The sequence below is a fragment of the Crocodylus siamensis genome, chromosome 6 (genome assembly GCF_052110815.1).
Source record: "Crocodylus siamensis isolate JL-2025a chromosome 6, ASM5211081v1, whole genome shotgun sequence".
Classification (NCBI taxonomy): Eukaryota; Metazoa; Chordata; order Crocodylia; family Crocodylidae; genus Crocodylus; species Crocodylus siamensis.
In genome coordinates this window covers 80649161-80664325 of record NC_143400.1, presented here as the reverse complement: position 1 = coordinate 80664325, position 15165 = coordinate 80649161, and the positions used below count along the sequence as shown (strand labels likewise).

Here is a 15165-nt window from a genome sequence, read left to right as displayed (position 1 = left end):
ACTCGGCTTCAAACTAAGGTTCTTTGTAATGGGTAAAGGGGGTAATAATCCCATTTCTTGCCAGTAAGAAAAGCAGACAAAAATGTATGTTGTACAAACATTTTAATGCGTTCTCCACAGTAAGCGTCCATCTTTTTACTCATGATTTTTTAAATTTATTCTAGGAGTCTTAGGTTGCCGTTTTATAGCTTTTCTACCATTACTAATAATATACCTAATTCCTGGAAACACTTTAATAGCCAAAACATTCGTGGTCATGATAGCGATGTGATTTCTAACTTAGATTTTTTTTTTCCTTTAGGCTCATTAAATAGTTTCTATTGCAATGAAAGCATAAATAACATAAGAAAATCAAGGTCCTGTGGAACGATCCTAATGGTTTAGTAAAAAAGTACAGGTATGTTCCCTGGCAAATCTTACTGACAGTCAGTTGTTGGCACTTATTTTACTTGCAAATTACGAGGTAAATGATACCTCGGAGAAAAATATTAAGTAACTAGCCATTACTTGGCAGTAATATCCATAGCAACCATTTTTAGTACAAAGTGATTTTACAGTCTGCCTGTAATTATATACCTAGCTTCCTCTGATAACTTTTTACAAAAATGCAGTGAACTGATAAGTCTTTAGAAAAAAGCTGGAGATTTCCAGGGAAGGCTTAGCTTGTAGAGCACCAACGAAGACTGGCATTTCAAGGAGGAAACAAAGAGGTTTTGAGGTAGGTGGCTTCACTCCTCATTTTCAAGTTTCTAGAGATTTGTGCCTAAATAACCAACGAGTATGTATTGCACAATAAGATTTGTACGTGAAATCGTTGTTTATAACATCTTAGCACACAGGTTAGCCTAGGAGTAGCATAGAGCAGCATTGTCCTGGTTTTTTTGGTTTGATAGCAAAATGTTTAACCATACTGAAGATCTGAAAATGCTGAATGTTACTTCATAATGTTTATATCAGTGTGATTTCAGAAATTGTTAATTGACAGGAACAGCTAGATAATTTTCAGTATACTACTACACAGGTAAAATGTAACTGTTCCTAGGAAAATTACCATTGGTTTATTTTTTAAATGTTCCTGAGAAACCGTAGAAAAATGTGTAAAGCATGAATAGTACCATACAGACGTTAAAAGCCTTTTCTAAAATGCTTTTACCCTACCAAAACCAACATATTTGTTTCATAGCTTTACTCTGTCTTAGACTGTAGCTGTTCTGAGACCGACCTTTTTACATAAGTTATTAAATTTCCCGTTTGTCTTTCTGGTGGTGGGTTTATCAAAGGAAATAGAAGAAGGACAGGAAAAGTCACTTGGAGTTTATGGAGAAATGAATCAAAATGAAAGTGTTCTTAGGTCATTTTTTTCCCCCTCAGTATTGACAATTAATGTGACACATGTGTACCAGTCTAAGGGGTAATATGGTACTATATCCACTGGCATAAACTGTATTTTGTTCTTTGTTTTAAAAAAAAAAAGTGACTGTACTGTGGGTCAGCCTGTCTTATCAGGTAAATAGCATGTAACCCATGAAAAATGCAGCTACTGTTGTTGGTGTATTGATCTGGATTCTGGAAATTAGTTTTAATCAGTTTTGTTACCATCCAGTTAAACATTTAATGGTATCATGTTGTTTTTCACACAAGATTGAGCAGTTGGCTCTGCAGCCCAAACACTGCAACAGTAGGTGTTTGTTCATGATGGCACAGTTCCTTACTTTTAATTCTGTTTCTCTTGGGATCTTGTCAGAGATGAACATCTGGTATGTTTCCCCTTGTAAACTGCATACCGTGAGAGCGAGCATGCATAGCAAAACACTAATACTAATAAAAGAAGCAATTTATTTTGAATATTCCGTACACATGTGTGAATAAGGTGTGCCTTGCTTTCCTGGTGTAGAGACTGTGGGGAAAAAAATAATATTTCAATGCAGAAATAGTCACAATCTGGGTAGTGCAAACCTTCTACAGCAACTCTGCCTTTTACCCCACTTGCACTTTCCTACTGTAGCTGCATCAAATTTAATTCCCTGCCTTCTGTTCATAGCTGCCACTTCTACCCCCAGTTCATACTCTGTGACTTCTACTGCTTTATTAATATGAAGCTTATGCTACTATTTCTGTTGCATCTGATCCATAACCTTATTATTTCCAGTGCATATAGAAAACAGTATTGACACAGCTCATTAGAGAAGAGGTTTTGTCCTATATCATTCAACAAAATATGTCTTTAGTATAAGGAGGTAGGGTAGATTCACACCTTTTAAATTAACCAAAGTTGATGTGGTCTATTTAATTCATCTGAGCATGGTGCAGTCCTTGAGCAGAGAGATGTAGTTAGCCATGTTAGTCTGAAATCAAGGAGAAGGCAGGGTAGATTTTCACTTTCTAGGCTACCCTTATAGACTTTGGTTAGTCTTTAGGGGTGAGACTACATTTTACAATTAGAGGGCATTAAGAGCACTTCAAACTTGAACAGTTGCACATACAGGTTCTTTAACAAATGGTAAGTGCCCTCTATGCATCTTAAAGTTATGCCAGTTTGGGTTAGAATTCTTTTTTGAGCTGTGCTACCTAGCTCAAGTTAAATTAACTTCTCCTGTTCACCTGAGATAAAATCATCAAGTTGAAGTCCTCCAGTATACCAGGAACAGTAGCTCCTCCATGGAGCTCTTGCCATAGGCACATATATCTGGACTATTTCATAGCTGCACGCAAAAGCTGCCTTTTCAGGTATTCGCCAGGGTCTACCTCTGACGACAATCTTGAGTGCACCAGGTTGCAGCCCCCTTGTCAGCCCCTCAAGAACCTCTTACTGAGGTTCTGGCTGTACTACTCCACATACCTTTTTGTTTATGCATTCCCCATCCATGGCCCCACCAAGTCCCAGGGCCTCCTAGTCAACCTTTTCTTGGCCCTTGCAATGCTGGCGCTATATCTGACCAGGAAGAAGGACTTGGCTCAGAGGACCCCCAGTGATTTGTCCCTCATTAATTCATGTATCTAGGCAGAGTTTCACTGAACAGCACCCACTGGCTCCTTGCACTTGTTCAGGGGCCATTCAGTGCTGTACTCGGGGTCCCCCCTCGGAGCACTTGTTATTTACCTTTGACCCTCACTCCTCTCCCTGTTTTCATTTGGGTTGTCCATCTGGTACACACTTAGTGACCCCTTTTAATAATAAGGGGGCTAGCAATCTTTTTGTGGGCTGATGCCCACTTTCCCCTGTCAGGGAAAATTTTCACTTGACTGCTGAGTTGAACTGGCTGATATGAGCATGCGCCATGGAGACAGGCCTAGCAAGTGCCCCCTTCATGACCTGCAGGACTGTTACTCAAGCCTGACCTACTTTTAGTAAAGCGCAGGCCCAGTTGTCACAGAGAGCTTGCTGCTGAGCATGCCCAGTAATTGATTGGAATGAGGTAACCTCTTTAGAAAGTTCTGACCACCACGCAGCCCGACTGGTTGAAGGACTGCTTTAAAATGATCAGTGAGCCCTTCCTTTGGGGGAAGACTTACAAAGCTGAGGACAGAGGCTGGTCTCAGTGACAGCTCCTCAGCGAGGCCACATGGCCTGTTAGTCTCTCCTCCATAGCTGACTCTCGATACATCTCTATTCTGATCACGTATTGTGTACCGGTTCCCTGGCTTTGGACTTTTGGCTTGATTCTTACCTCGACCTCGGATCACCCTGATGGTCCAACCTTCAATCCCAGCGTTCTGCTTACCTGGCTTCCATTTGATCTCAGCTTTGTATACTGACTACGGTTCATCTCTACTCACCTCGGCTAGTTGCATCTCGGCTGCATTTCACCGCGACGTGTTACAGTTGTTTTGTGTTTATAACCGGGTTATAAGCTGTCGACCAGCCCTGAGACTATCCAACGGGCAGCTGCACCTATCCCATTAGGGGTAGATAGCAAGGGCTTATTGGGGAACCTCGTGGGCCAAAAGATCCCTTTGTTGTTTGTCTGTTTACTACTGTAACTGAAGAATCACCGTGCCTATGCTCCACAAAGCATAAGTCAATAAATCTACCTTGTTAGTTACCAACATGCCTCTGTGCTGCTCAGAACTCTTCCGCCGTTAATCCCAACCTGTTCGTGAGATTTTTCCAATTGCCACCCTGTTCTACTGTGACCCCTGGGACCTTCACGAGGGGGTATCCCAACATCCCTGTATATAACAAATAGGACACTGCTCCCAGGAGGCACTGCTCCCAGGAGGACTAGCTACCTTTCAGAACTCTATGGCCCTGTACAGCTGTGGGTAGCTGGGCACAGGTGTGAGGGGGAGAGGACAGTGGAGCCAGGGGAAGGAGTGGGGAGAGGGCGGAAGAAGTGGCTGGCATGGTCCTGCCAGGCTGCTGTCCCCTCTAACCTCTAAAATGCTGCCCATACTTCCTGGAATACAGCCTGTTGACTCAGTCACACCTTTTCATCCCCTGTGTTCCCCACCTCCTAAGTTGCCCCCTCTGCCCCTCCAGCACTCACTCCACACCCTGGATCACCACCTTGCTGCCCTGATCAGTCTGAGACTGCTGTAATTGAAGCGTTAGATGGGAGAAGGGGTAGCCAGGTAAGGAGCTTTTGGGGAAATTGTGGGACCTTGTCGGAGCTTAGTGTGGGGTTGGTGTGGACTGCAGGTAGCCTGGGAGCAGGCAGGGAGGGAGAGGTCTTCTACTGCCTCCACTGTCAGACTGATAAGGCCAGCAGGGTGGCAATCTGTGGGTGACCCCCCCCCCCAGCCTGTACTGTGGCTAGGAAGCTGACCAATAGGGCAAGCATAGAGGAGACTTACAGCCCCTAGCTATGCCTCTAGTGGCAGGCCTGAGCAGTACATGTTATAAAGGGTATTAACCTTTAATGTGCATTTGATCACTTGCCAACAGAGATTCTTTGCGATTATCACCTTCTAATTTTAGCATGTAATCTCATCCTAAAAGGTGCTAATCTGCCCTGCCTTCTACTTGACTTCAGACTAATATATCTCTTTAGTACAAAGGCATATTCTCCAGGCATGGAAATTGAGTGGACTTCTTTGTCAGAGAGTGAGGGGGGAAAAAAGAAATCATGAAACTTTTGGAAACCTAGAATTATAGTTTAGCTTTTGTTGTGGAAACTGAAATGATTTTGGTTTTAGTGTTTCCACTAAAAAGAAAAAAGCTCATAAAAAAAAAAAACTTGGCTGAAAATTAAAATTTTTGTTTATATCACACTTTATTTGAATGGACCTAAAGATGTAGTATTAGATTTTATCTTCAAGGAACTGTTGTATTTTAACTCCTTGGTTAAAGGATACACTTTTGAAAAAAAAAAAAATTGTGTAACAAGCATATTTCTGCTGTCTTTTTTTTATGTTTTCTTTCTTTGCTAGTCTGGTTCATTTTTTAAGACGGGGCGGGGTGGTGGGGGAGGAAGAAGTTCAGTGGATTAGAAATCTTTCTGATGGTCCTGTTGTGTCTGCTGGTGATTTATAGCTTGTGTTCTGATTGGATTTATAGCAACAGAGAAGTCTGGATGCAAAGGTAAGAGGTATTTATCTTTATACCTGCAGAGCCCAAATATCAAGCAGAAATAGATCCTAAACTGGAATTAATCACAGTGGGAAAAATAGATTAGATTTGATTGACAAATTAACCATGACATTGAGTTGTAGAGTCTGCTGGTTCCCCATTGAAGTCCATGGGAATCTTTCCATTGACTTCAGTGGGCATTGCCTTGGACTCTTTAAGGCTAAGTTCAAGCACAATCCTGTATAACATGCAATGAATGCATATGAAGCCCTTCACAATTATTTTTTCTTTTAATGAATAAATTATAAACTATATGGCAGGGATTGCATCTCCCTGTGTCTTTGTTCAGTATGCAGGGCAATAGAGCACTCCATGTTGCAAAGGAACCATAATTGCTCTCCCTCCTTGTAGTTGAATGCAGATGCAAAAATACCAAGAAAACTACACTGCACATATTTTGAACACCTCCCCCCCCGAAAGTCACACTTCTCATCATTAAAGGAAAATTCAAAGATATTAGATGATGGGCAGAAGGATGAACAGTTTTTATGTTGTTGGGAAAATCCCTTCTCTCCTACCACCTTCACAAAGAAACTTTTATTCCATCTCTATTTTCTCTGAATATATAGCATATATCAATGGTTTTTAATAGGCCTTTGCAAATAGGACAGTATTCGGTATGGATTTGGCTGATTTGGAGGACAGTGGAGGACAAATTTGTATCACTGTCCCAAATTGATTTGGCTGAATTGGCTTCAGAAAATTCGGCACTGATTTAGAGTGATTTGGATCAGCTGGGGAGAGGCAGGCACAGCTGGGTGGCTACAGGTTCTTCTGCAGCTCCTCTGGCTGTGTCTGCCTCTCCCTGGGTGGGGAGAGGTGCAGAAGAAACTTCCATGGCTGCCCTGCCTTGCCCCATCCCCCACCCAGCCCCAGATTAGTCCTGGCACTTTAAAAAAAAAAAAAAAAAAAAAAAAGCAAAAACCCAAAAAACCTAGCTCACATTCACCAGCTGCAGCAGTGGCAATTGGGGCCTCCGGACACTCATGGTAGAGCCCTCCCCCCCGCCGCACAATGTGGGGCAGTGGGGGACGACAGGGTTTGCCTTCCCCCACCTTGCACCGGCATGGCAACTACCCCATGGTGCGGGTGCAATGTGGCTCAGAAGGGTGCCATGCACTGCCTGGGAGATGGGACCACTGGGGCCGAGCAGTGCCAGACTCTTGCTGACAGGTGGAGCTGCCCCAGCTCCCAGACAGTGTGTGGCACTCTGCTGAGCTGCACTGCACCTGCACCCTGGTACAGCTGCTGCATGGGTGCCAAGCAGGGGGTGGGGGGTGATCCTTGCTGCCCCCCACTGCCCTGTGCTGCACGGGGGCTCTGCCATGAGTACCTAGAGGCCCCAATTGCCACCGCTAGAGCCAGTGAGTAAGGGGCTGTTTTTTAAGTGTTGGGAGGATGGGCTGGGCAGGGGATTGGACCGGGCAGGGCTGTCATGGGGGCCTCTCCCATGGCTCCTCCAGCTGTGCTAGCTTCTGCCCCAGAGCAGGGAGCTGTGCGGATTATGCCCTGCTGCTGCTTGTCCAGCTGGCAGGGGTTGGGGGGAGGGTGCAATGAAGGTGTGGTTCACTCTGGGCAGCAACAGGGCATAACCCCTGTTCCCAGTGCTGCTGTACCCATATCAGTGCTAGGGCTGGGGGCTCTGCCCTGCTGCCAATTGCCAGCTGGCATGGGGGGGATGGACATGAGATGCAGGTGAAGCAGCACTGGGAATGGGGGCTATGACCTGCTGCCATTTCCCCCCTTCCTCCTGGAGTGAGTCATGCCCACATCCCACCCAGCTGGGATGCTAGGGGAGGCAGGATACAGGCATGACAAGTAGCAGCAGGGCAGAGCCCCCACTCCCAGCACTGCCACACCTGTATCCCAGACCCCACCGCTCTGGCTGGGCAGCTTGTCCCAGCCCCAATCCCTCCCTCCCTCCTCCAAGCCTCTTGCTTCCCCCCTCCCCTAACCCCAACAGACTTACCAGCTGGAGGCAACTTTGTCGGCTGCCTGTTTAATCTATGGCCAAATCTCTGAAGTGGCCAAATCTTTTCTGAAGCTTTTCCAAATTGATTTGGATGCTTCTAACTGATTCAGAGCTTTTAATTGATCTCCTGATTTGATGGAGATTTGGTCCCCAAATCAGGCCGAATCTCCTCAAAATTGATTCAGCTACTGAAGCCTTGCACAGCCCTAGTTCTTAAGCACCCTGGAAAGGCTTGACACACCCCTCAGAAAATGCCTTGGGTCTTAGTTTTCACTCTTTTTCTGCCTAGAGAAAAATAATAGGTAAATTTTTCTGTTTCAAAGAACTCAGACCATAACTACAGATTTTTATTTGATATCTCCAAATTTATCTTGTGAATCAAATTTGTAAATCTAACAGTGTGTGGCACCCTGAAAAGGATCTCAAGACACCTGCACAGTGCCATGGCACTCTGGTTGAGAAGCACTGGTGTATAGGAATGAATAAACTTCAAAAAATTTGACTGACTTATTCAGTAGCTGTATTGGTCAAGCATTGATATCACATTATATGTTTAAATTCAGTTCTGTCCTTTTATGCATGTGCCATTGTCTTTTCTATTCTAATTTATCACACCATTTAGAAATTACTTTTAAACTGTAATATGTAACTAAATAACTTTTAAAGCAACTACTATATTTTTGGGTGGGAAAGTGTGGTAAAAGTAGTCATAGTTATAGACCCTAAAGTATTTTTTAAGTGGGTCAGTAAATCAGAAACTATTTGGTTTAAATGTAGGCTATTGGAGGGAATTACATGCCAAGTTAGCCTCATTTGACCATTCTTTATGGTCAGCTTTTACATGTCCTTTGTATGTATAGGTTGGGTAACCATAAATCTAAGTTGTGTGTATAAATGCTAATGTTTATAAAGAATATGATAAATGCTAACAATGTGAATCATTTAGGGTATTGGTAGCACAATTGCTCACCCACACAAACGTTTGTGTCTGTTTTTGTCAGTGTTTGGTTCCAAACATGAAGATTAATTTGATGTAACATCATAGATCTCCTGTATATATTTATTACACTTGCATGCAATGTTGAAACTGGGGTAGGATTTGTAAGCGTCTCAGTTCTGATTCTAAAGCTCATTTACAACACCTCTTTGAGACCTTGGACACCTGAAGACTGCTGATGACTAGACCCCCACAAATCTATTCCTAAAAATATTGTGGACTTTTTTTAATGCCCAAGGAATTTACCCTGTCTGAGAATGGACCTAGTTAGCAAGTGCACACAGGTAGTTCTTCCAGTTTTTAATTTTAGAAATACTTTTATATGAAGCAATGTGCAGTATGAGTTGCAGGATTGCTTTTAGAATTTTTTTCATGTTGTATATCCTCATTTTTACCTGTAACATTAAAAAAAAAAAAAGGTGAACATAATTAGGAAAAATTGGTAATGATTTTGTGCTGTCTTGTGCCTGCAGTAGTTTTATGTAATTAAAAAAACAGTTCTCGAATACTACTATAATAGAATGGCAAAATCCATTTTGTTTCTAGATAAATGATTACATAAATTTCAAGCTGATAGAGAATCATACCTTCAAATATGTTACATCATTTACAAATGTATATAATTTCTATAATTTGAATGTTAATAATAATCTGTTGATGTATTTTTCTCAACAGACTGTTCTCCAGAGTGCCCAGTGGTAAACATATCGGAGAGAATCAACTGTATTTCAGATCAAGTGCCATCAAAGGTCTGGGAAAAGTATATAAGATTAATTTTAAAATAGCTGTGTGCTATGAAACTTCAAATTAGGACTCCAAAATATCAATTTGTCTGCACTAGGAAAGCTCAGACTTGTAATTTTCTAGAAGTGTAGCCACAGTAGGAGCTCTCAGGTAGAATTTTTTAAAGCTCCCTAGCAGTGACTAAACTCCTGTTCCTACTGAAACTAAAATGAGTATCTTGATATTTATGTGAATGGATTCCCATTTGCACTGGGAGCCAATGGTCAATATTCTAGAAAATTATACTCATAACTTGACATGCTAAAAAGCAGTTGTACTATACTCAATCCACTGATTCCTTGTCACTTAACTGTCACTTATCAAAATTTAGAATCAATTATATTTAAGTTTGATTAACTCTTAATGTTATCCAACTGCATATGACTTTTAAATAGAATATGCTTCTCTACTCTTACCTTCGATATCAAATTTTAAGTTAAATATCTGTCTATATATTGTTCTTATTCTTCATTTGTTTGACTGAGAACAATTTCAGGAAAAATCTGGTTGGTTAAAAACATTGCTATTATATAGTTCACTTTACCAGTGAAAAGTGTCTTTTTCAGTCTTTCCCTTTTCAGAACATGATTTTTAGTTTTATTTCTCTGTATATTATATGTTCTCTTCCATCGAAGGCTGATGAGTGACACACAATTTATTATTTTTGTTTTGCTTTTTAAATAACTGCCAAAGCCAGCCAGCAAAGCTATTCTATGTGATAGTTAATTTCTGCCATTCGGAAAAATAAATGTGATTAAACTTGCTCTCAGTTTCTTGGTCCACTGAGAGACTTCCCAGACTGATTCCAAAGTTAACCATTGCTAATCCTGTCATGCCACAAGTTTTTGTTTTGTTTCATGATACAGGTTTCCCTTGCTTTATGCTGTTTCTGTATGTGCAAATTCACTCTTATGCAACGATCCATTTTATATAAAAAACGTGTTATATGCAAGGTCAATTCACTCTTACTCGAGTGGTGTGGTGGTGGTGCTTTGCAGTGCATTGTAGGAATGACGCACTCCAAAATATAGTCTCCTGTGTGGATCTGCTCCTCGCTCATTGTCTGCGACACGTGTTTCTGTAGTTGTGATCACCATTATGATAGTGCCCTGTGCTTGTGTGTACTGTCTGCTGTTGGTGAGTACCAACATTGTCTTGTAAAATGGTAGTATTGGGTCTGGGGGTCAGTACAGTCAAGACCTTGGAACGTATCCCTATTTGTTACATTGCAAAGTGGGGTTCCTTTATGCAAGTTCGAGTTATGTGCCAGTTTTCAGGAACACATGTATAGCATAAAAAGAAGGAAACCTGTATATGATTCAATAATATCCTGACAGTAAAGATACATTAATGCCAGTTCAAGTCATAGTGTCCTTCCCCAGTTCCCTGCCCATTCACTGGGAACAAGCTGGTTTCTGAACTCCCTCAAGAACCAGGGTGCAATATAGGAGTAGTCATGTAGAACACTTTAATCTTTAATTATTACCTTTGATCCAATTTTCCTACTCTTAGCAGTGTGTTCATCCTGTAGTAAATTATATATGCATGCAGCACTTGTTTACTCTGAGTCTTTTAGGAAGGCTAGTTTAATATTAACTGCCCTTTTCAAGTAGAAATAAAATGAATTGGATATCTGGAAAGGATGTGAAAGATAAATTCAAATCTTAATCCTTAGATTGGCATAATTAAGTTGGGTAATCCTTGGACTTCTGCAAAGCTACAGGAATTTTAGGGTCTAATGATATTAATAATAACCTTTTAAAATAGCCTTACAGCTAGTGATAACAAGATAGAAACTATCCATTCTTTTTTTTTTCTATAGTACTTAGCTGTAGTATGCCCAATGCAACTAGACAATGAATCTTTGATTGATTGATTGATTGATTTTGAGGCAATGATACTTTCACGAAGTGGACAGGTCTCTTGCACTCAGTATGGAATTTAGGGCACTGTCCTGGGATGTAAGAGATCTAGGTTCAGGTTGATGCTTTGTTTTATTCAGAGTTATCTGGGATGGAAACTCTGCTCTGATCAAGGAAGAGGAGGTATTTGAACCAGGGTGTTCAAGATTTCAGGCCAGTGGCTAGATGCACCTTCCAAACCCCCTTCCTGGATCAAGACTTCTGATTTGATCAGAAATTGCATATTTGGACACAATATTGTTTAGCAGCTTTGATTTAGAAGCTTTTTCGGAAAAATGCCTTTTTATTTTTTCTTTTATATGGAAGCCAACACTGTTGAAGTTTTCAGTAACATTTAAGAAGCTTTCTAATGAAACTGTTTTCAGATGAGTTGCTCAGAGTTGTCATTACTTAGTCTTTAGTAAAGGGAAATGGTGTTTCCAGATCAATAAGAAGGCATAGGTAAAACTGGAGATAACTGGAGATTTTCGTAGAGAATGGAAACAGGAAAAAGAAGATGTGGGATGTATAGAAGAAGTTGGGTTACCAATTAAGGTATGATAAAGTGAGTTTGTGAAGAGTCTGAAAACCATGAGAGCAATTTCAAATTAGATTCAATAACTGAGAAACTAAAAGGGTAGTTCAGGCAATGAAGAGCTAGGTGATATGATTTTGCTGCCAGGTATTAGTGACTAGTGTAACCACAGCATAGTGGATCTTCTGCTGAACAGTGCAGTGAAGATAGTCTACAGCCAGTTAGGAGTTTTCAAGCAACACCCCCCCTGGGTTAAGTATTTTAGCTTGGGGGTAGAATGTGCAGCCCATGAAGGAGAGACTGATTTTTAGCTTAAAACAGTCAATAACTAAGTGGCTAGGGCACTTACAAGGGGAACCTTGACTCCAACTCCCTATCCTGCCTCTTTTGGAGTAGAGATTGAATCTACTTCTACATCACCTTGAACAAATGCCCTATTAGGTTATCTGAGGAAGCACATCTCTGTTTCTGAAAATCTTGGGTTTTACTTAAAGTTGACAAGGAGTTTTTTCATATCTTAAAAAGTTCAAGAGAACCATTTTCTGCCAGCTTTTATAAGACCTAGTTGGGACCATACAACCCTAGGTTTAACATACATCCTCACAAATTTAAGTGTGTGTGTGTTTGTGTGCGCGCGCGCGCGCATGCTTATGAGCACGTGTGCACCTGCATGCATGAGTGTGGGTTGTAGTCATGTTGGTCTAAGGACATAGACAGACAAGGTTCTTTGGGTAAATCTGATAGCCTGTATGCATGCACACACATCTGGCAAGTACCCAATCTCCTTTCTCCCTTTTTTGGATTCAGTCCCCTCAGTGAAGGGCGTGTGAACCTCCCAAGGCCCCCGAAAGGCAAGATGTTATTGAATAAATATAGAAAAACCTGAACAAAAGACAGGCTTCTTTCTAACTCCTGTTTTTTGTGCTGAAGTAGAATGGTCCCCATATATATTCCTTAGGATGTTAACTGTGGTTGCCGAAGTTATTCATATAAACCTAGAGCAAAGGACTGTAGGGGCAAAGAGGCAAGAAGTAGTTTTGAAACCCATATAAACATCTAATCTTTTTTTAAAATCCTACTAAGCTTTTAGCCTCAGTGATATGTTGGGGAAATAAATTGTACAAGTTAATTGTGTGCTTGATGTAAAAGGATTCCTTTTATTAGTTTTACATGTCTCACTTCCCTGCCTTTTGACTATTGGCTTAGTCTTATATTGTGAGGAAGGATACATAGGAGCACTGGATTAACTTTTTCCTCCTCATCCCCATTTGTAACATTGTATAGCCTCAAAACAAACCCTCTTCTTCATACTTTCTCCAAACTGAAGAGTTACAGGTCTAGATTCTCAGCCATGTTATGCTTTGTCTAGGCAAAATCTCCGGATTGCCAGTAAAGTAACCACAGTGTCTATGGTGTCATTTCTTTCCTGTTGTGTCTCTGGCGAAGAGTATGTCTTCACGTACCCGATTTATCCAAATTGAACTTCATGTAGTTGTGACTAGATTCCTTTACACTTGAATTGGCTCTTTTTACTTAAGTTTTGGTAGCTGGCTTGATAGTTGCAGGATTGGGGGATATAATAGCCACCTTTGAATTCCCATCCTTGTGAGCTACACAGGGTAACGTCAAACCCAACCTAGAATCTAGCTCCTTGAATCTTGTCATTCTTTCCTCAGAGAACTGTCTCCATACACCTGCGCTCAAACTTGTTCACCTTCCCTAAGTCTATTCAAATTCTGCATTACTTAAGAGAAATTAAAGGCGATCCAGTATCTTTTGAAAAACACTATCCTGACTTAACAGTGCAGTTTTAGCCTTAACGTTTAGAAACCTTTGTGAAGATGTTGAACAATAATATTTAGTTCTTTTAAATCTCTTTGGCCACATCTGCATGAGCAGGGGACTTTGCAGTTGTTACTGCTAAGTCATTTAGTATTTGCTTAACCAAATACTAAATGACTGTGCAGTAACTGGCATTACTGCGCAGTGCTGTCCCCAAATGGTTATTTTTAGATGCTATGCACAGTAGCATTGCCATCATGCCTTGTGCCTGGAGACACTACATTGCTGTATCAATGACCTATGGCTCAGTAGCTCATTGTTACTGTGCCATAGCATCTCTTGTAGAGGTGCCCTTTGTGTGTTATGCCTCTTGAGACGATTCATAGATGAAGAAACTGAGGCAGAGGGAACTGGTATGCTGACTATACCATAACAAGTAAGTAGCAGAGGTGGGCATATTGTGGCCACCGGGCTTCGAATAGTCATTCTCATACGACCTTTGCCCTTGTGGTAAACGTAAGGCATCTTATGTACTCATGTCATTGACCGAGCAGGTGTCTCCCCCTCGAGTCACCTCCCCCATTCTTTCCTGCCACAACTTGTTGGTCCTCAGTAGACTGGATTGGTCATTGGGTGTGCTTGGTGGCCCGTGGTTCGCCCCGTGGTCATTCACAAGGCTTCACCACCCCTACATCCTGGCCTCACGCCCCTTCAGGTAAGTTGTCCTTCCGTCAGCCTCATCCCCTCTGGCGGGATTGCACCTCACGGCTTGATGTCTGGATGCTCGTCGCCTATGGCCAAGTTTACCCATGTGGGCCTGCCCCCCTTGGGCTTCTTTGCCTTCACCCCTTCTTTTGGGGAAATGCAAAAAAATCCTTCTGAGGCTCCTCCTTGACCCCATTCCTCGGGGATACCCCTGCACTTTCCACTGTCCCCTTTGCATGGGGCAACTAAACAAAGCACGTTAACAAAACACAAAAATGAAGAGCCACCTCCTGACGTGGCAACGCCCTGTCCCCTTGCTACCCTTTCCCTTGCTCTAGCGTGGGGAATGCTTTACTCCGGCTGGGACCAGCGGCAATACCCGCCCAGATTGTAACCCCCTCGGGGGTCTCCCGGGGTCACTATTTCCTCTCCAGGAAATAGATGTGGTGGGGTGTCACTACATCACTAGGAATGCTAAACCCTCTCTCCCTTTCAACAATTGTCATTGGATAGGACAGGTGGTAGGATCTATTATAAACTAGTCAGGGGGGATCAGCAGGGATTGGGGGAGTCGCTGTTCCCCCGAGCACCACCAGGAGTGACCAGGAATAATGGTCACAAGCTGGCAGAGGGTAGGTTTAGGTTAGATATCAGGAGGTGCTACTTCATGGTCAGGGTGTTTAAGAGAAGGTTAGATGCACATCTTGCTGGGGTCATTTGACACCAGTATTCTTTCCTGCCTTGGTGGGGGGTTGGACTAGAAACTATGAAACCATGATCCAGCCAAATCTGGCTGTAGCTTGTCCAGTAGGCCAAGTGGTCATACAGCAGTGGCTCCACATCCTCGGCAAGATAGGAAGCCACCAAGGCCTGAGAGCTACCTGCCTGATGGAGTCTCATGCCTCTGGACTCCACCATGGA

At 42.2% G+C, this 15165-nt stretch overlaps 1 pseudogene; it reads left to right on the top strand.

The window, feature by feature from the left end:
- Window positions 1-634: 634 nt before the first annotated feature.
- LOC149863060 (sucrase-isomaltase, intestinal-like) overlaps window positions 635-15165 on the top strand; it is a 134652-nt pseudogene continuing 120121 nt past the window's right edge.